General features: G+C 33.9%; 1 pseudogene; it reads left to right on the forward strand.

Annotated features, from left to right (window-relative positions):
- Window positions 1-19569: 19569 nt before the first annotated feature.
- Window positions 19570-20236, forward strand: LOC116874550 (annotated as a pseudogene).
- Window positions 20237-23527: the final 3291 nt, after the last annotated feature.

Genomic DNA, 23527 nt, shown 5'->3' on the forward strand with positions numbered 1-23527 from the left:
TCTATTATTCAAACAGATCCTCTCCATCTTCACCTGCCTGAGCAGATTTATTATTACACACAGTTGGTTCCATTCCATCAGAGAAAATCAAACACATGCCTGGATTATATTCATTGTTGTCTTGCCTGTCTTCATTTTGGTTTTTCTCTTCTCAACTAAAACTTTCCTTAGAGTCCTAACTCAGCAAATTTTTTAGACATGTTCCCTTAGGGAATATGCCATGTTCTTCTTCCTTCCTCTTGCAATAATTGTGTCATCTTGAAACTCATTTAATACTGCTTAAAGTACTTTATGTGATCTAACAGGTAATCTCTTCCCACTCCTGTTAAAAATTATTGTGTAACCACCCAGTATAGATCTCAATCTTCAGCTGTTTTTCCCCTGTGTCTTGTATAAGGGTGCTCAATAGTTTCCTGAATCCAAGGTTCCTCAGAGATCCACAAACCATTCATTTTTTCTGCTGTTAGCTTATTTGGACCCTGCTCACCTTTCATATCTTTGTAATAATGATTATAGCCTTCTTTCCTAATCTAACCTTTTAGAATACCTAGATATGTTAGTATTTCAATTTTATTTTCTTTTCTGCTTAGTCTGACTACCAAGATCTGTATCTATTCCTTTCTTGCTCCAGCCTCTATTCTGAGTTAAAAAGTCAAAACCCATTTGTATGAGTTTTGTTTTAGAGTTTTTTTATTTGTTTGTTTGAGTTTGATATTATAACTCTTTCCCCTTGAGATTTTTTTTTTAGAATACCCAATTTCTAGTTTCAGAGTAAGACCTTTTTTAAAAGGTTTTAAAAATGGGTCTAAAAATATGACTTTCCCTCATAAAATAGGTCCTCTCCAATCAGTTTTGTGCCTTTATAAACTATACCACATAGCTATTATCTGAATTTCTGAAATCATAATGACACTGGTAGCAAAATGTGACAACATGGGGCGTGCTATGCTCTCTTTGAGTTCAAATCCTTCCAAAAGGTGCTCTTTATCAAGCATATCCAAACAAACAAACAAACAAACAAACAAACAAAACCAAACAAACCAAAAACCAACAAGGACTACAATTTTGGATCTAGTACCACTTAAAATGTCTATTTTTAACAATTCCACCACCAAAATTTTACATACTTAACTATTGTGACCCAAAGTCAAACATAACAAATTGTATATTTCTGAACTACAAAATATAATAAATGGAGAATATAAGTAAAAATTCTCCCCACTTTAAGCTCACTGATGTCCAGTTATTCTCATATTTTATATCAGCTACTGTATGTTCACTTTCCTGGCTTTCTATGTAAGGCATGTGAAAACCCTGGAGATAGGAGGGTTAACTCTTCAAACCAGCATAAGAGTTACACTTTATCCAAATAAAGACACTTGTTTCTGGTTCCAAAAGCAAATTCTTCCATGTTTGGAAACTGCAACAAATCTGTCTTTACCCATGCTCAAAGACACCAGACAAAAATATAAAGATATATTTCATTTGTAAAGTGCTTCAACCCATCAAGTCCACATCTACTGAGAGGAGCTGTCCCCTTTCCAAAAGACATAGAATCCACAACACAGCAGTGATCACCGTGTTTTTTTGGAGCCAACTGACACACCCTATCAGACTGTAGTCTACATAAGTAATACCACCTGCAGCTGTGGAGTGCCAAATCTTTAGAGCCACATGTGGAGTTCCTGCTTAGCAGACCCATTGCAGTAAGGATATTGTAGTTGCTATGAGTTCTAGTTTAATCGACAGTGTCCATTTCTAAATTAACCAACACTCAATTATTATTACAATTCTAAGATATGCTTTTCCCTACCCAGATGTATCGACTGAGGCCCAAAACTGAAAAGGATTAAAGAACAGTAATATACCATCTTTGCTAGACACGCAGAATGGTAGCTCAAAACAGGTTTGGCAGTCCTTATAGTCCATTACCCAATTTCATCTTAAATATAAGAGTCTGCAAAAAACAATTATATAGAAATGACTAGTTTTTTAAGAAATCTAAAAAACATTTCTAGTTTTTTTTTTTCATTTTATTTTATTTTATTTCTTTTCGGTGTTCTAGAATTCATTGTTTATGCACCACACCTAGTGCTCCATGCAATACAGTCTCTCCATAATACCCACCACTGGGCTCACCCAACCCCCCATTCCCTCCCTTCCAAAACCCTTATTGGTTTCTCAGGGTTTTTAGAATTTCTTTGAAGACTGCTCTGAAAACTTCCTGACTTCCTGTGACACCCACAGCTGCCCTCATCTTCATCTAAGTGGGGCTTTAGGAGAACAACCAGGTGAGATGAATGTCTATGGTCTGTGTTAACAGATAACACAGATTTGGGTGCCTGATACCGACTGAGAATATGTGAAAAACAGGTAGCAGGTAGGTCTATCTGTCATGTCTGAATAAAAAGGTGAGGAGGGGTGCACCTGGGTGGCTCGGTGGGTTAAGCCGCTGCCTTCGGCTCAGGTCATGGTCTCAGCGTCCTGGGATCGAGCCCCACATTGGGCTCTCTGCTTAGCAGGAAGCCTGCTTCCCCCCCGCCTGCCTCTCTGCCTACTTGTGATCTCTGTCTATCAAATAAATAAATAAAATATTAAAAAAAAAAAAAAAGGTGAGGTGGGCAGTGATGGATGCATACTGTGTTTTCAAGTTTTGGTACTGCAAAGACGCAGATTTTTTCCCAATGGCAAAATAAGCACCAGAGAAGGGTGTCATACCTGAGATACTTTGAGAAACCCTGTTGAAGAGATCTGCTTGCTATTATTGGGAAACAGAAAGGCTGTTCATGGTGCTCAAGGGAAGCAAGGAGAAAATTTAAGATGTTAGCTAGAAACCCCAACCCTAACCCTGGATGCACAATTACAACTGCGCCAGCTACATAAAATTTTGGCCTTTTCTACTTCCCTCCTGTCCCCTCAGAAACTGATCTTGCAGGGAAACTAAAAATGGTATCTACTGAGGAAGGGAGGAGATAGAATGAAAAAAAAAAAAAAAGATAGAAACTACTTGTGTCAATGTTTCCTCCTGCAAATTTTGGAGCCTAGATCAGGTCAGCTGGTGAGGAAAATGCAGGTCAGACAGATATTTGAGAAAGTGGGAACACTTTAAACGAAATGAGAGATTGAAATTTTGATGTTAGATTAAATTGGACTTCCAAGAACCTGAAAATAACATGGTTTATTGACAAATAAAATTGATCATAAAAATTAAGATCACTTCCAAAGATCTGCCATTTTACACAGAATCTGAAATGTAGTGATGAAAAGAATATCCAGTAATACCCTCATAATTAGAACTTGCCCTCTGTCAACCAGTCGACAACACTGCTATTAGAATTCTTTTTTTTTTTTTTTTTTAGAATTCTGATATAACATTCTGCTTCTAATTTTTTTTTTAAGATTTTATTTATTTGATAGAGACAGCGGGAGAGGGAACACAAGCAGGGGGAGTATGAGAGGGAGAAGCAGGCTTCCCACTAAGCAGGAAGCCCCATGCAGGGCTTGATCCCAGGACCCTGGGATCACCACCTGAGCCAAAGGCAGACACTTAACTGACTGAGCCACCCAGGCACTTCCTACTTCTAATTTCTTTGTAAGAAACTAATTTTTTTTCTTTTCTCTGGAATCTTTTAAAATCTCTTCCTTATCCCAATTTGTTGTCCAAGTTTTATTATCATTGACTCAGCTAGCAAATCTCCCTATTTTGTCTTTATTGTTCTACATTAATTTTTGTAAATTCTGTTATTTCACTTAATTTTGATTTCTTCTTTTTTTTTTTTTTTAATAAAATAGACCCAAGTTTTTCTAACTCCCTTCCTTTTTTTTTCCTCCTCCTTTTCTTTTTCTAATAGTAAGCATTCTATAATGTTTTCTTTCTCTGGTTCTTCTATGCTGTATTATTTGCCTTGTTTTTTTCTCTATAAATTTTTAAAATAAATATCCAAAAACACTTTTCTGACATTTTTCCCCTAATGGGAAATTTTTTTCTCTACTAAGGGGAAACTTTTTCTAGGGCTGTCATTTTCCCAAAAATAGTATGGAGATTGTCTCATGATCTTCTAACTATGCTCATGGTTGCCTTGTATGCACTTAATTTGCACTTATTTGTAGAGCCAGACAATGATTTTTATATCCAGTTGTGTGCACAAGGTGTAAAGAAAACTATAAAACGAGGAGAAATCAGGAAAACCGTTATCTCATGCTTCACCCTTCTAGAGTCTTTTCTAAAATGTCTTGAGGTTCCTTAACCTGAAATGCCCCATGTGGGAAAGTTGTCCTATTAAAATGGACACAGACTTTGGGTAATGGAGGAATGGATGTAGCCATCAAGTAGATTTATTAAAATATCACGCCATACTGAAGTTCAGACTAAATCAAAAGAACATGCTTTGTGGTTAGGCTCTTTTTCTCTGCCCCTACTCTCCCTGCTACTGCTGATTATTTCTGAAGCCACCTTCTTCAGATACAATGGCTGAAGTGGCAGTATCTCTCCCCTACTCCAAGTTTAGAGACTGCTGTCTGTGCACTGGGTATAGCATACTCTCTTGAATTTATTCAGATTGTAGTGTATCTGGTCAATATTTCCTAGGTTGTGGTAAGAGATCTGGTATTTCCTAAACTTAAAGCTTTAATAAACATTTTTGATTCACTAGATTTATTCCACTGAGTATCAGAGATTGTTAATTTTTGAAATATGCATTAATTTGTCCATATTTGCTACACATAGATATTAAAACATCTATTTTCAGCCACTATATTTATTAGATTGATCATATTTATGCTGCTTTTATATTATTTTATTTTTCACATTTGAAAAAATATGGAATAAAAATTCAAAGGTTTATAAGATGGCATTGGTGGACTATCCTGAGAATTTACCCTATAAGTTACCTGGTATCTAAATAAATACTTTTTCTCATCTAGGTAGTTAGTGCTAGAAATAATTTTCGAATATTTTTTCATATTTGTTAGTGAAATACATTAGATATATTTCCAATAGGATTCTTCCAAAATTTGGTATGGTTAAAAATGATTCAAAATGTAGGAAATACAGTTGCATGGGTAATAAGGATTTTTACAAATTCTGTAACAAATTCTAAGAGATCTTGGGAGCAATCCTAAATGAAAAGGAGAAGGTAAGTAAGATTCCTTAATGATAAATAATTTCCTGAAAGAAGGTGGAGCAGAACAATTTCTCAAGTTCTCTTTAAGTTCCATGGTTATTCAAAATTCCCAGTGTTATGCTGTTTATATTAGTGATATCACCACCAATATTAGGTGTGTCCAAGTTAAAACACTCATTTTACTTAGATTTTAAGTGAGTCTCCTTATAACATCATTTAGCAGCAGACCATATTATCATCTGATCTTTTTTTTTTTTTCCAGGTAGAATTTTCCATGTGCTTACTTGTTATTCTACATGAATTAACATTTTAGAATTTAGGCCTCTATAAAATATGTAGAATTTGTCTTTAAATATAACCAAACTTACAAATTATTTTGGACAATTTTCTCTAAACCAGAACAATCTAAAAATAAGAAGTCATTTTAAAAAATTGATTTCCTAGTATAGATGATTAAATGAGACTCACATTATCTGGCAAACTTTATAGTCTATATGTCATGAAAACTCACTTGATACATCACACCCAAATATGTATACATACATATGCATATATATACATGTATTTATATAATACTATATATAAAATTTAGCAATAAAGCTATTCATTTATAATTTATATTTTTACATTCAAATTATGCATGTCAAGGGCATCTCAGGCATAGTATAATGTCAATGTGGTACAAATTAAATGCTTCACTTTATCCTCTGAGAAGACAAAAAAGTTTAATATTAAGTTTAATGTTTTATGATTTACTGAAATAAATTCAGATGGAAAAATCAGACCTTTCTAAGACTGTCTAAAGTGAACCTAGTACCTATCTACCTAGCTAGCTAGCTGTAGAGACTTTCTATATAATTTGCAGGCAAAAACATTAATTCAGAGACATAAGTAGGAAATGGAGACTCTCAATCACACATAGGCTCTGTTGCACTCACATACATTCCACTTGACATAACTGTTTTACCTGAATATATAGCCCTGACATTCTATTAATAACTCTTATTGGGAACTTTCAACCAAGGTAAACAGAATTTATCCTTCCAAGTACACCATTGTTTGAAGGACATTAGCAATACATAATTTGTAGAGACTCTGGTCTTCATGATTCTGTTTTAAAAGCTAGCAGATATGCCAAAGCAGTAAGTTATAACCCCAAATCATGAACCTCCTGCAATTGAGAAGAAAGACATTTATTCTTTCACACATAATATTATGGTAATTTCTGGGGAATCGAAGTATGAATAAATAAAATAACTTAAGTTTATGTACTTTTTATTATAACTCTGGAGAGTTAAAAGGCAATGTGAGCTGCACTGAGCTCCTGGCATGTTTAGTAATAATCAAAGCAGAAGCGGGAAAATGTTTATATAGTGCTAATACAAAAATATTGGTATATTGATTTATATAATACTATTTAACATATAATCATCAGGACTAGAGTTGTATAAGAAGACTGGGATATTCATGTGATTGGTGTTATATATGGTGCTTTCTCTAGAACAAATCACTACCTGCCTTGCTTCTACAACCATTCAGTACTTCTAATTATTTTTTCATCCAAAACCTAATGCTTTGGTGTGTCACGCTACAAATTATATAACATGCTGTATATGTAATTCAAGAACTTTTGGCACCAACCAATGCCATGTTATATAAACATTATGCTGATTTAATACTATATGAATTGTGCATTATTTAGAATCATGTTGAAATCACTAAACATTTTAAGTGTAAACTTAGCTACTGTAACTCACATAGCTCTTCATTATTTGTAATGATTGTATACATTATCCTTGTTGAGAACACGAAGTACAGTATACTATTAAAATGAGGGAAACTACATTTATGATAAAAAAGAATCCTGGCTTTACAATGCTGGGTTTATACTGTCAATAAGTAAAGTAAAATATGAAATCTAATGGCAATTTTAAGTAATAATTACAAAACATTAACTAAAGTGTCACCTGTATACTTCAAGGTAGTTAGATGGATTCTTTTTTAATGCCCCTAGTTGCAAATTCTTTAGGACAACCTTCTAGAAAATCAAATATCAAATTAGACACAAAGTGATACTATACCATTTACTAAACACAATTGAAGAAATGGGAACAAAGTAATGTGACTTTCTCAGAGCCACAAAACCAGGCAATCACAGAGCAGCAGTCAGCAATCTAGCTCTCCCACAACAGAACAGCACAGTATTCATGAGTACCAGATTGAAAGTCTTTTCTAATTTAAACTCCATATTTTTCAGACTTTTTCATCCTCCACAAGTCATTTAATCTCTTTCAGTCTTAGTTTTTCTATTCTAAAAAGGAAGACAGGGAGCCTGGGTGGCTCAGTGGGTTAAGCCTCTGCCTTCAGCTCAGGTCATGATCTCAGGGTCCTGGAATTGAGCCCCACACCCCATCAGGCTCTCTGCTCAGCAGGGAGTCTGCCTCCCTCTCCCCCCCCCCACCCCCCGCCTGCCTCTCTGCCTACTTGTGATCTCTGTCTGTCAAATGAATAAATAAAATCTTTAAAAAAAAAAAAAAGGAAGAAAACCAAAAACAGCAACAAAAACAAGAAACAAGAGTAACAATAACGCATCGTGAGATTTTGTGAAAATGATACAAGGTAAACAAGCTTATAAATTTAGTGGGTAAAGGGCTTAGTGTAATACTTTGCACACATGAGTGTTAAATAAATATGAGGTATTATTTTTATTATATTTGTTTCTATTAATACTATGACTACTGGTATAGTGTATTTTCCACTAGACTTAATTATCAATCTCAGCCATCAATGTAAAAGTTCTCTCATCACTATGTGTGTGTGTGTGTGTGTGTATATATATATACGTATATATATATACATACACACAGACACACACACACATAGTGATGAGAGAACTTTTACATTGATGGCTGAGATTGATAATTATATATACACACACACACACACACACACACACACACACATTATCATCATCATCATCAAATAACGCAAAGAGAAGGACATCTGTCTCTTGGTGTAATGACTATGTGCCTCATTGGGGCCTTGAGTATACTGACTCTACCGTTAATGTAATTAACCCATCACAAGGTCCTTTAAAGCCTTGTCCCTTCTTACCCTTCTCTGCATATAAAGCAGCAAAATCCCAAACCTTTTCTAATTGTATTAACTATATGGTGCCTGTACCAGGTTAAATGTTGACTATTGTCTGAGAAAAACCACATAGCCAATGCTGCATCTCTCTCTCAATTCATATAGGCCCTCAATAACTCCCAAAACTCTCTCACACTTTGCTAACATGTTCCTTCTCTTCATTTACAAAGTAACTGCTTCATACCTTCTCCTCACACCTCAAACTTCCAGTTGTACTCAGGGTGACTCCTCATCTGTAAGAACTAAAAACATTGCCCCAAACCTCCTCATGAATATCAAAGCAATCAATCATGAACTCCTTTCTCCTCCTACCAATACATCTGTATGCTTATCTAACCTGGGTCCACATTTGCATTTCCTCCAGTCACAGTGGTCAAGGTAGCTCCTCGCTCATTAAAGACTGGCTCTTCCACCTGTACCTTGAATCCCATCCATTTGTACCTCTCAGGCAGCTGCTGTTGTAATAGTCACTTCTCTTTATAATTATTAACATATTCCTCTTTCATGAATATAATGATACTTTTGTGTTCGCCCACTACCAAGAAAACTAAACAAAGGAGGGCCGCAACTTCCATTCACCACACCTTACTCTCTATGCAACTCTATTTCCCTTCAAATTCACAGAAAATTTTTTGTAAAACTTAAACATCTGTAGTCACTAAATTCACTTCCTTAACTCTCAATTTCCTCATCCTACTCAAAACTGATTTGTCAAAATGACTCTACTGACAGTAATCTTATCAGGTTACCAATGGTCTCATGTATGTTATCCATGGCTACTTCTTTATCTTCATTTTAATTGACATCTAGGCAAAATTTTTCACAACTGAACACTTCCTTCTTTCTAAAACTGCTGCTTTTCTTTGTCATCAATGACACCATATTCACCTGTTCTTTCTTCTACTCATTTGTTTCTCCTCCTTAATCTCCTTATCTGTTCAGATATAAATTTTATAGTTGCCTAGAAGGTCTGAGACTCTATCTTTTCTCTTTATTGTGTCCCAGAGTTATATAATCAGTCCCATGGGTTTAAAATGAATGCATTGTTATCTGTATGTTGTTGACATCAAGTTTACACCTCTAATAGTGACTTTTCCATTAAGTTCTACCATCAGATTTGTATAGAGAATTACTTATTTGATTGAGCTACCTTGTCATTGCTTCAGATATATGACCTAAACAGAGCTTCTATTTCCACTATTAAAAAAAAAAAAAGCGAGTAAATAAACAAACCACTAACCCCAGCCAAACTATCTCAGGATAAGACTTAACTGATTTCCTTTTGTCTACTCCTGCTGTCCATAATCGATCCTCTCCCCATAGCCAGACTGATCTTTTAAAAACCACAAGACATTTTTCTGTTTAAGATTCAACAGATAATAACCAAATCAAAACCACATTGAGATACCACCTTACACCAGCTAGAATGCCAAAATCAGCAAGACAGTAAACAGCATGTGTTGGAGAGGATGTGGACAAAGTGGAACCCTCTTACATTGTTGGTAGGAATGCAAGTTGGTGCAGCCACTTCGGAAAACAGTGTGGAGATTCCTTAGGAACTTAAGAATAGAGCTACCCTATGACCCTGCAATTGCACTACTGGGTATTTACCCCAAAGATACAGATGTAGTGAAAAGAAGGGCCATCTTACCTGCAATGTTCATAGCAGCAATGGCCATAGTCGCCAAACTGTGGAAAGAGCCAAGATGCCCTTCAACAGACAAATGGATGAAGAAGATACAGTCCATATATACAATGGAGTATTATGCCTCCTTCAGAAAGGATGAATACCCAACTTCTATATCAACATGGATGGGACTGGAGGAGATTATGCTGAGTGAAATAAGTCAAGCTGAGAAAGTCAGTTATCATATGGTTTCACTTACATGTGGAGCATAACGAATAACACGAAGGACATTTGGATATGGAAAGGAGAAGTGATTTGGGGGAAATCAGAGTGGGAGATGAAGCATGAGAGACTGTGGACTCTGAGAAACAAACTCAGGGTTTTGGAGGGGAGGGGGGTGGGGGGGTTGGGTGAGCCTGGTGGTGGGTATTATGGAGGGCACGTATTGCATGGAGCACTGGGTGTAGTGTATAAACAATGAATTTTGGAACACTGAAAAAAAATTAAATTTAAAAATAAAAATAAAAACCAACAACAAAAAAAATTCAACAGATAATATAAAATGGAACCATAGAAATACTCAATCCAAAAGAAGTTGGAAAAAAGAAAATGGGGAAGAAAGAACAAATGAAATAACAATTAGCAACATAATACATTTAAACCCAAACCTTATATTCATAATTATATTAAATATAGAGGTAAAAACACTCAAATTGAGAGGCAGAGATTATCATGTTGCATATAAAAGCAAGACTTAAATCTAAACTTATTACATAAAGAATACATATATTTTATATATACTTTACATATAAAGTATATCTTATGTATTATTACTATTTACATTGTAATTCACTCTACTGACAAAAAAATAAACCAAAACAAAACAAAAATATGCTCAACTCAGTAGACACAGAAAAAGCATCTGTAAAGTTTAATATACATTCCTGATAAGGACTTTTAGAAAACTAGAAATAGGGGGTGCCTGGGTGGCTCAGTCGATTAAGGTTAAGTGTCTGCCTTAGGCTTAGGTTGTAATCCCAGAGTCCTGGGATAGAGCCCCACTTCAGGCTCCCAAATAAGTGGAGAGTCTGGTCCTCCCTCCCCCTCTGCCCCTCCCCACGCACTTATGCTCTTTCTTGCTCTGCTTTCTTTCTCTCAAATAAATAAAATCTTAAAAAATAAAACTAGAAATAGAAAGATACTTCTTCATCTTGATAAAGGACATCTATTAAAAAAAACCTACAGTTAACATCATCCTTAATGGTAAAGACTGAATGGTTTCCTTCTATGTTCAGAAACAATGCAAGTATGTCCACTCTCATCACCTCTACTACAATACTGTAATAGAAGAATCTAGCCTATGTAGCGAGGGAAAATAAAATGCCGCAGGATTAGAAGAGAAGAAGTAAAACTGTATTTGAAGATGACATGATCTTGTATCATGCAAACTTTGGTAAACTCAACTTATGTACTCAACTTTTATTCCCTAAAGTAAAAATCCACAAAATTGTTGAAAAACAACATGCAGTGGAATTCATAATAATTGCTTTTAAAATTCAAGGTAAATAAAAATAATGTAAAATTATACAATAATAGGTTGTATTTATAGTAGTTCAACTGAGTTCTATACCATGTATGTCCACGTAATTTATTTACTTCTGCATCTCAATGACTGCACTAAGTAGGTTAGTGAATGAAATAAAGGTATGGTGTAAAAATTAAGGATATTTACTGATCTTAATTTTAATCCAGAAACTTACATGGACACAGCAGAATAGCCTAATAGTCAGGCTTAATCTGACTTTCTCTTAAGAAAATCATTTTTTGTCTTTTTTAAAACTTTGATTATTTTGCAAAAATTGCATATGGGAAAATAAACTTTATTTTACATATTACTATAACCATATTCTGATTGAGTGAGTTCACAAAAGCAGATTCTAGATCATCTCAAAACTTGATTCTGCTTCCATATGGGCTCTGGACAATTTTATAGTCTGTCTCTGTACATGGCCCTTTTGAAATCAATGGAAATTCCCTGTTCAAATCAACAATATGAAGGTAGGAAACCAAATGGAAAAAATGACCCTTGAGATACTATGGCTCTTAAAATTGAAAAGTTACCTTGTTATTACAGAACTCAAGGCAACACATTTCCGATTTCAAGGGCAGTGAAGTTATGTTTTAAAAAGTATTTCTCAAACAACCTTCACATTCAGCAACACACTGATGTATTAAAACTGAATTGAGATCTTAGAAATGAAGATAATGAAAACACAATAGTGCTCTTTTAAAGTAGTATTACAAACTGCTTATCAAGTGTAATAATGGTTTTGAAACTACTGGAATGCAAAGAAAAAAAAAGCCTTACCGTTTCCATTTTTAAATAACTTGAGAAAACAAATATATTAAAACTTAGAGTAACTTTGATTACTCATTTTTTATACAGTGATAAATATATATAACATTTAAATTAGACATTTTGACTGTCTTTTAGTGTAATATATAGTGACATTAATTACATTTACAGTGTTGTACAGCCACCACCACTATCTTCTTCCAAAACTTTGTCATCACCCCAAATGAAAATCTGTACACTATAATTCCTCTCAGCAATAACTCCTCCTTCCCTCCACCCCACCACTGGTAACCTAGTTTCCATCCCTTTGAATTTATCCATTTGTGGAATTACACAATACCTGTTCTTTTATGCCTGGCTTATTGCATCTAGCATAATATTTTCAAGATTCACCCATGTAGCATGTATCACATTTTGTTTATCTATTCATCAATCGATAGACAACTGGGTTGTTTCCACGTTTTGACTATTGTAAATTATGCTACAATGATTGTTTGCATGCAAGTATCAGTTTGAGTCCCTATTTTAATTCTTTTGGATATATACCTAAGAGAGAAATTATTGGGTAATATCATAAATTCTATGTTTAATGCTTTGTCCTCTAAAACTCCTTTCCACAGCTACACCACTTCACTTTCTTACCACGGATATATAAAGGTTCCAATTTCTCCACATCTTCACCAACATTTACTATTTTACTTTTGTGTGTGTGTGATACCCATCCTAATAGATATGAAATGAAATCTCATTGTGGTTTTGATTTATATTTCCCTCATGACTGATGATGCTAACCATCTTTTTATATGCTTATTGGTCATTTTCATATATTCTTTGAATAATGTCTGCTTGGTTCTTTGTCTATTTTATAATAGTGTTTATTTTTCTTATTGTTGTTGACCTGTATGAGTTCTTTACATATTCTGGATAGTAAAAACCTTATCTCATAAATATGCAAAAACTGTTTCTTGTTCTGTGGGTTGTCTTCTTCCTCTGTTGATACTACCACTATTGGCCTGTGCTTTTAGGTCCATTGTTTAGATAGTCATTGCCAAGTCCAAAGTAATGAAGATTTAGCCCTACGTTTTCTTCTAAAAGTTTATAGTTTTAGCTTTTTTAGGTCTTTTGATCCATTTTAGTTTATTTTTATATATGGTATAAGATCTTCATTTTATTTGCATATACATATTCAGTTTTCCTAGCCCCTGTTGTTGAAGACACTATACTCTGAGACTCTGAAAGATTATGGCATCTTTGCCTTATGTTAATTGACTATATATGTATATATATATATATATATATATATATACACATATATATACATATATATATATATACATACTTGTTTGTTTCTGGGGTGTCAATTTTACTCCAATGGTGTATATATATATATATTGTTAGGTTGGCAGCTCTGGGAATGCAGGAGGAACAATAAATGGCCACAGGGCTGCCATCTTCCAGGCCGCCCTCTTTCTCTACCCATGACTCTCCCGCCAGAAGGACATATGCTGAGGACAGGTCACCATAAGTAAACCGATACCTATGCAAGAAACAGGAACATCAGGACTCCCCTACCCTCCAACCACCAAATACCTTACCATATATAGTTGTGAACCCACACCCCAAATACCTTACCTTCTATGGCTGTGAACCTATGCCCTGTCTTAACCCAAATAAAAGACCTACTCGACCGCCTCCCTGCGGGACTTCCCCAAATCTCCTCTCCTGAGTCGTGGAACCTCACCTGAGAGCACCTTCAATAAACCTTGCCTCGCGCCTATCTTGCCTGGTGTCATGTGTATCTCGCCTGCAAAACCTTACATATATATGTGTAAGGTTTTACATATATATGTGTATATATATGTACATACATATTTATGTGTATGTGTTATATATGTGTGTATATATATGTACATATATATGTGTGTGTATATATATATATATATACATACATATTTTGTCAGTACATTATTTTGTTTACTACAGCTTTGTAAGCTTGAAATTGTGAAGTATGAGCTTAGCTTTATCATTCAAGATTGCTTCGACTACTCAAGGTCTCTTAAAACTTAATAACAAATTTATGTAGGTTTTTCCATTTTTATCCAAACACCACTGACATTTTGATAGGTATTGCACTGATTCTATATTTTTGTAGAAATGCAATCTTGACAATAGTAAGTCCTGTATATATGAATAAGATGTGTTTTTATTTATTTAAGTCTTCATTCATTTCTTTCAGCAATGTTTTGTAGTTTTCAATGTACAAGTCTTACACCTCATTTTTTACACTTATTCCTAAGTATTTTATTCTTTTTGATATTATTGAAAATGAAATTATTTTATTTCCTTTTCAGATTGTTTGTTGCTAGTATATAGAAATACAGATAATTTTTTCAAATAGATTTTTCACTCATCAGATTTCCCAAATTTTAAAATCAGATGTAACAGTATTTTGTGGATTCTTTAGAGTTTTCTACATATAAGATCATGTCATTTACGAACAGAAACAATTTTACTTCCTTCCAATTTGGATGTCTTTTATTTATATTTCTTGCCTAATTGTTCCGGCAAGCACCTCAGATAACTATGTCAGAGAGAAATGATGAAATCAGATACCTTAGTTTTATTCCTTATTTTAGAGGAAAATCTTTCAGTCATTCATCATTTAGTATGATGTTAGCTGTGGACCTTTACCATGTAGAAAAAGATTCTCTCTAATCATAGTCTTTTGAGTGTTTTTATCATAGTAAATGTGACAAATGATATTTTTATGCTTCATTTAAGATTATCATGCAGGCTTTTTTTCCTGTATAACATTAATGTGATGTAATACATAGACTGATTTTTGTATGATGGACCATCCTTGCATTCCTCCTGTAAAGCCCACTTGGTCATCATTATAGTCCATTTTATATGCTGCTGAATTCACATTACTAGTATTTTGTTGAGAATTTTTATGTTAATATCACTGTAAAGGATACTGGTATAATTTTCTTTTCCAGTCTGCCAATCTCTGCCTTTTAATTGTTAATCCATTTACATTTAAGAGAATGACTAAAAATGGACATACTCATGTCTTTAAGCTATTTGTTTTCTGTGTCTAATGTTTTTATTCCTCAGTTTTATTATTATCCTTTTTTTTGTATTAAATTGGTTACTTTTGTAATACACATTTTTCTTTCTTCTCTGTATATCTGTTTAGTTGTTTACCTAACTAATTGGTGGTTACCATGGGAATTACAATTCTCTTAGATGCATAACAACCTAGTTTGTATAATTCCAACTAGTTCAATACTATACAAATACTCTTAGAGCTCTCTCTTCCTCCCCCTTTGTTTTTGTATCGTCACTGATCACATCTTCATACATTGTGCCAGTTAGTACAGATTTATAATTATTGTTTTATGCATCTGTCTTTTAAATCATATAGAAAAAAACAAATTACAGATGAAAACTATAACAATTAAAGCATTTTTTTTTTTGCCTGTATAGTTATCTTTATAGTATTCTTCATTTGCTTTGACTTATTGTATAGTAGTTTTACTTCATTTCAGTCTGAAGGACTTCCTTTAGCGTTTTTTACGGCAGGTCTATTAGTAATAGAAACCTGTAGCTTTTATTTATCTGGGAATTTCTTCTTCATTCTTGAAGAATAGTGTTGCCAAATATAGACTCTTGGTTGACAGATTTTTTTTTTCCTTTCAGCATTTGAAACAGATCATATGACTGCCTTATGGCTTCTGTGTTTAATGAAAAACAGCCATCCACCGCAAACAGTATGGAGGTTCCTCAAAAAGTTGAAAATAGAGCTACCCTATGACCCAGCAATTGCACTACTTGGTATTTACCCCAAAGATACAAATACAGTGATCCAAAAAGTCATGTGCACCACAATGTTTATAGCAGCAATGTCCACAATAGCCAAACTATGGAAAAAACCCAGATGTCCATCAACAGATGAATGGATAAAGAAGATATGAGATAGATAGATAGATAGATAGATATAGACAGACACAATGGAATATTATACAGCCACCAAAAAGATGAAATCTTGCCATTTGCAATGACGTGGATGGAACTAAAGGGCATTATGCTAAGTGAAATAAGTCAATCAGAGAAAAACAATTATCACATGATCTCACTGTATGCAGAATTTAAGAAATTAAATTCTAAGAAATTAAATTCAGGAGATCACAGGGGATCCTTAAACCAAAGTTCAGCAGCCTCTCCCTTCACTGGGCCATTTCTTCGTTGCTATAAGTATGTGATCAAGTTCTAGATTCCCAAAAAATTCGATTCTCACAGTTTTTACTGGTTTAATGATTGTTACAGTGGAAAAAAATAACACTAGGAAATTGCCACCCTGCCATTTTCTATTATTTATTCCTAGGTTATCTTTTAATCTATTTAATATCAAGAATCACTTACAGCATCTTATTCTAAAAGTTGTTTTGAATTTAGAATATTATCAACAAATGTACTGTGGATTTTATGAAACATGTCTAGGGCATATAAATGACCTAGTCCATTTTAGTCCATACACATTTTTTCACTAGCAATATCTCATTTTATTTTCACAACACTTTGCATGTAATATTCACATTTCTGAAGTGACAAGACAAAATAAATGTTATAAAAGTTTAATGATAAAATCATAATTTTTGAATGGGAGAACCAGAATGCAATCCAGGCCTCCTGAGTCTGTATGCCACACTCTCTCAATAACACAATACTCATAGAATATTACCCTCTGGTGATTTGAGTAAACTATGAATATAAAATGTGTACATTGAAGAATTTGTAGAATTTTCAAAACTATTTTATCCTGTTACCAAAGTTGTCATTGTTGTTTGCAAATAAGAGAATGAACACTTTTATACTATTTTACTTAATAAAAGCAAATACGCCTGGGGATGCACTTTCACTTCTTTTGCTAGATGGTATCATTTTAAAGTTTGAGAGCTATGTCAAAACACTCATATCTAAAAATAAGAACATAATGGCAAACAAAATAAACCAACTTTGCAGGTTTTCACTTGATTTATAGAACTTTTCCGTAGTTTAGAACAAGATTATGTGTTTTGTTTTTTTATTGAAAAAGATAATGTGTTTTGTTTTTATCAAACCAGCATTATATTACTGCTAATCTGCTCCATGTAAATAATAGCAACCTGCATGTTCCCTAGGGTGATCAGTCCTCTAAACCCTGGAGGAAAAAAAGCATCTCTATATTTTGGGATTAAAGTGTTTGCAATCAGAATGCCATATACTTTGTATAATATAAAATTTTTGTATGGCTTTATGGAAAATTTAAAGTAGGAAACTTGAAGGGAGATTGAAGGGAGTATGCAGAGAATATAGTTTCCCAGAGGTAGACCCAGCAATAACAAGAAACGTGACAATTTACAGTGATCAAAAGAATAGACAGACTCCTGAGCTGTTGCAAAAAATGAAGGCCAAAAAAGTGATCAGCCAGAACCAATTTATTATAACAGGATATTAAATTACTCCAATATTATATAATAGAGAAAGGAATATGCACTCTTTTTAATATTTCTATATATATTATTAAAAATTTAAAGTGTTTCCTTTGGAAAAAATATAACTTCATGTGAAATAAATATGGTATTCTAGTGCATAATTTTAATATGTGCTAATTTATTTCAGTCTAAAGAAGGTGATTCAAAAATTAGTAACTAATTATACTCTACAGTAAGGTTTACTTAATAACATCCCTATTTTAAATCTCTGTTGTGTGAAATACATATCCGAGCAGAAAAGTAAGATCATTGGACCTAATTAAATTAATGATATGTAAATTAATGCTTATTTTAAGTACACTGTTAACTTAAAAAACACTGGTAATCTGAATGTCCATCAGTACAGGAATGGGTGGATAAATTATGCTACTATTACATGGAGCATATTGCACTGTTTACTCTCTAGCAATACTCATCTTTATCTCCAACCTTGTCAACTTTTAATTATATCCCAGGAATGGATTGTATTTCCCATACAGCCTTACGAGCAGCGTTCTCATTTAGATTCCACAATGAAAAGCACTTGTGTAATATTTAAAGAAAAAGAGAGAGGGAAATCATTATTCTCTGTTGGAAGAGATAAACAGCTAAACAGATGTGAAGCATGAAGAAAGTTCCACGTGAGCTTTTGTTAATAATCTGCAATTGAGATAATTGTTAGGCACTTTCTGGGACTTGGGGATTTACTAATTTCTTGGAAGCTATAAAGGGTGATCATTCTTCTTTGCTCCCTTTCCTACTGCCAACTTTTTAAAAAAATACTTTCTTTTAGCCCATGCTCCTGCTAAAATGTATTATTTCAGCCCTTGAGGCAAAAATACAATTATACATCTTTTAAAATTAATGACTTAAATCTCTAGGCACTGACATGGAGAAAGGTTCACAAAATAACATTTTGTGAAAACAGAGTATTACAGAATGATAAATGTTTATTTTGTGAAATTCTGAAACTGTTTTAATAAACTGTTCTCACAAAATCTGTTGATATTATGAAACATGTTTACATGAGCATAGATATGTAAGATGCTTAAGAGGCAAAACAATAACCTCTATGAATCTCAAAATCATATAACTTGATAAAACATACATTTTATTTTTAATATTATAGTGAAAATATTAGTAAAACTAAAATTTTTAAAGATTAGTCTACATTTTATGAAAATGTTACTTGCTTATAATAGATTAAATTGTTTTAATTGTGTCAGAGTACATAGTTTTTCTAGTTTATGAACATGTTTGCTCTTTCTACTCTCCACATCTATTTACCCTTCTTTTCTATAGTTTTACCTTGATTGTCAATTCTGTATTTACCGCTCTTACACAGTTCATATACTTTAGAAAAGTAGAAAAGTAGACACCAGTACAACTTTAGGATTAGTCCCTAGTTGGCTTAGTGTAGGGTGATTGATATAAGCAGCTTAATTCAAGCAAATGAATAAAATCTATAAAATGTATTTTTGCATACTGAAACATAATTTCCCACTCTTCAAATGTTTCTGGGAGATACTTTCTCTTTCTGTGTGATAGAAAGCTGGAAGCCTAGAGATCCTGGAAATTTCTGGAAGCCATTTTATGAGTTTGAGAAAAATCAATAACAAAAAAAAAAAACTGAACTCCATTAAGACAAACAAATAAGTCTCCTCTTGTGCTCTCATGTTAATGGCAGGTGGCATATACTGAGGGGGACACAAATAACCATTGCTGACACAGGGAGAGTCTCCCTGCCTGCCCCATTTTCTCTTGCTGCTAGTAGTGGAGCTAGCCAGCATGTCCAACATGTCCATGGCACTACCCACTCACTCACAAACCAGCTAACTTCAGGGGGTAAATCAGCCTGGCGACAAGTACATCCAGGAGATCAAGCCCCTCACCCTGGAGGAAACCATCAACCTGTACGCTCTTACCAATTACGCTTTTGGTACAAGGAGTATTTCTAAGAGAAAGACAGCTCTGCTGCACCCAGATTTCAGTGCATGAGGGAGGAATTTGATAAAATTGGAATTAGAAGGACTACAGAAGGGATTCTGCTTGTACATGGCAATCTCATGTGTTACTGCTAAAGCTAGGAACAACTTTCTTCAAATTACCTGGTGGTGAACTCAAGCCAGGAGGAGATGAAGTTGAAGGACTAAAGCACTTAATGACAAAAGTCATCAAGATGGAGCCCTGCAGGACTGGATCACTGATAACTGCTTTGGTAACTGGTGGAAACCAAAATTTGAATTTCCTCATTATCCATATATTCCTGCACATATTACAAAACCCAAGGAACATTAAGTTGTTTTTGGTTCAAATTCAAGGGAGAGCCTTGTACACAGCCCTAAACATTACAAGCTGGTAGCTGTACTGTTGTTAAAATTGTATGACAATGCACCCGGATTTAAGCCCATCTAGTTTCAGACTCGCTCAGCTTCTGAGCAGGTTCAATTTTATGGACGACTGAATTGTTGCACAGTGGAGAAGTAAAAGAAGTCATCTCTGTGAGCACAGATAAATGATGTAGAATAAACATGGTAGGAAAGGTTGTCGTTTTCTTTGTTTTGTGGTTTTTTTTTTTTAATTTTTATCTCTTTCTCAATCCCTAAATTGCAACCTACTTTCTTCTGTTATTTGAGTAATAAAGTTAATATGAAGAACTAAATAGTGGTGTAAACAAATGTGATAACAATTTTTAATTTACTTTTGGCTCTACTCATACTTTTTTGTACAACATTAAAGAACGTGGACTCCTTATTTGTATTTTCTTAAATTTCACATTTAACTTGTAAAATTCTCTAAGAAAAGAAGAAAAAGATAGACAAGATACAAACAAAATAGGTCTTTGACGATAGGAATGAATCATCAGATCAAACCTTCTGTACGTCATCCTAACTCTGCAATAATTTTTGCATATTCTTAAAGTCAATGTGAGTCCTATATTCTTATACTTGTAAATGAAAGACTCCTAAAAAACCCCAAATAAGTGATTAATCTTAATGTGTGGACTTGGGTAACCTAATGATATATTATTTCAGGTTGGGAGGTTAGAAATATTTCTAAAATGTATTAAAATTATTTCCTGTGGTAATGATTGACTCACAGTATTTACCTTCTAAGGGTATAGTTTAGGAGATTAGAAGTAAAAATGCAGCTTTTGGATTATATTTTTAAATTTCAGTACTATAATTGCAAATATTGGTGGAAATGTGAGAAATAGGATTCTTCAATTACAATAGTGGGAGAGTTAGTTTAAAAATCCATTCTTGAGGCCAGTCTGACAGTATTTCATCAAACTGAATTTACACACATCACGTGATCCAATAACAACTCCTGAGTTTGTATTTCAGAGAAATCCTCATATAGGAATTCTCATTAAGGATGATGTAACATATGTGAAGATGCTCATTATATCAATTAACTGAATTATATTGTATCAGATTATTGGAGACAATCTAGATTTTGAATGGGTAAATATGAGGTAGATGTATACCATGGAAAAGAGTTAAAAACAATAAACTAGGCTATACAGAACCTAAAAATAGTGCTTAGTGGAAACATTTGGAAACAAATAAAACTTATAGGTGAGTACTCACTGTGTAAATCTGTATAAATTTGTATAAATTAACAATAAATATATCTTCAAAAATACATGTTTTTCAAAGCTACATACAAACTCAAAAGTCCATATCCCACGGCCTAAAACTATTTCCTATAGACAGTGTGGTAGGGTGAGAGTGGAGAGTGGGGAAAAAGAAAACAAAATGTATCAGTAATAATAAATAAAGGGTAATAAAATGGGATTCTGCATAAACTGATAATATGTCGCCATGAAGCAAGAAAAATGATTAACTCAAACTTTGTCCAGGCTACAAGTATAATAATAGTATTAAAGTAACATACCTTGAAAATCACGTTTTTGTTTTTGTTTTAAAGATTTTATTTATTTATTTGACAAACAGAGATCACAAGCAGGCAGAGAGACAAGAGGGGGGGTGGGGGAGATGGGGGCGGAGCCCGCTCCCTGCTATGCGGGGCTCAATCCCAGGACCCTGGGATCATGACCTGAGCAGAAGGCAGAGGCTTATCCCCTGAGCCACCCAGGCGCCCCTGTTTTGTCTTTTTGGTTCTTTGTTTGTTTTTTGTTTTTTTTTTTTAAGATTTTATTTATTTGAGAGGAGCAAGAACAGGGTCAGAGACAAAGTGAGAGGAAGAAGCAGAGTCCCCCGCTGAGGGGGCACCCTGACCCCAGGCTCAATCCCAGGATCTTGGGATCATGATTGAGCCATCCAGACACTCTGAAAATCAGGAATTTAAATTTAGCCTTATTTGACATCAAACTTGCTTATTTCACTGCCCCACATTTTTCCTCATATAAATCTCATTTAATTCATTCAAAAAAATAATTTTTAAAATAATATCATGATAACTGTATTGAGACAGAAAGGGTCTTTTCAAAACATCACTGAATAAGTAATTCAATATCCCTGAAAGGCTAGGATTCAAAGCTGGCAATCATAAGAGTAATCTATCACAGTCAGAATGTTGGGAATTACTGGGTTGTAGGGTTAGCAATGAAAACATACTTTGCAGAGATTTATTATGGGATTTCAATTTGATTTGCCCCAGGCTATTAATGGTAACAAAGCTCTGTTTCCACATATCTAGGGGCTTTACGGTCAGCAATGGATCATTATTTCTCCCACTTTTATTTTATATTCTTCAATTTGTCTAGACCTCAGTAGGGTCACAAATGTGGCTGTGAATGTCTATGTCTTCTGTGACTTACATTTTTTAAATAAATAGATAAGCACACTTACTATAATGTGGTAAATACAAAGGAAAAAAAAAACTTTTAGAAGTTTTTTTAAAACTGCCTGATTACAATTTGAGCACTTTACAGATAGAATTTTTGTTGAAGTCAATTATTATAATCTCAGAAAAAGTTTAAAAAGGCACTTAGAATGTCTCCAATATCCATGAATTTTAATCCTTGTCATATCAGTTATTCACTGTTGCATAAAAAGCTACACAAAAATTAATAGATTAAAACAATACTATGCTTTAGCCCAGATATCTTAAATTTTATCAGGACTCAGTGCTGTTTCTTTTATCAATGCATAACAAGCTAGGGCAGTTCCTAGTATGTGGTAACCCAAGGACCTGTTTCCAAAGCGCCTCACTTATATCTAGCAGCTTGATGCTGATACTCAGCAGCAAACAGGTGGAGTATAGTTTAGAAGCCCCACTTCCTCTTCATGTCGCCTTCTCCATGACTGAGCATACAAACAACAGGAAAAAAATGCAACGGCTTTTTTTCTGACATAGTGTTGGGATTCATAAAACACCACTTTCACCATATTCTATTGGTTATGGTTACCGCAAAATCCTGCCAGTTTAAAGGAGAGGAAAGCATACATCACACAATGATGGGTGCGTTTTAAGGTTTTGCAAGACGGAAAGGGAAATATTGCTTCAAAAATATATTTCAAATGTTTCAAAAAATTAATTCTGCCCTTTTATATTATAATGGCTAAGATCCAGGAATTAGAAATGTTAAAAGTTGACACATTTTCCTTGTTATCTATTTCAAAAGAAGAGTTTGCAATATTTTACTTTTAAATATGATATTTTCCTCTAGGAATATTTGTTGTTATTCAGCAGATTTAGACATTTTCTTGTAAGTTTTCTGTTTTAAAATTTTTATCACTGAAATGGGGAGGTTTTGTCCCTTTAAGATGGCTGTATTCATTTTATT

This window comes from Lontra canadensis, unplaced genomic scaffold (assembly GCF_010015895.1).
Source record: "Lontra canadensis isolate GAN:19392208 unplaced genomic scaffold, GSC_riverotter_1.0 scaffold37, whole genome shotgun sequence".
Taxonomy (NCBI): Eukaryota; Metazoa; Chordata; class Mammalia; order Carnivora; family Mustelidae; genus Lontra; species Lontra canadensis.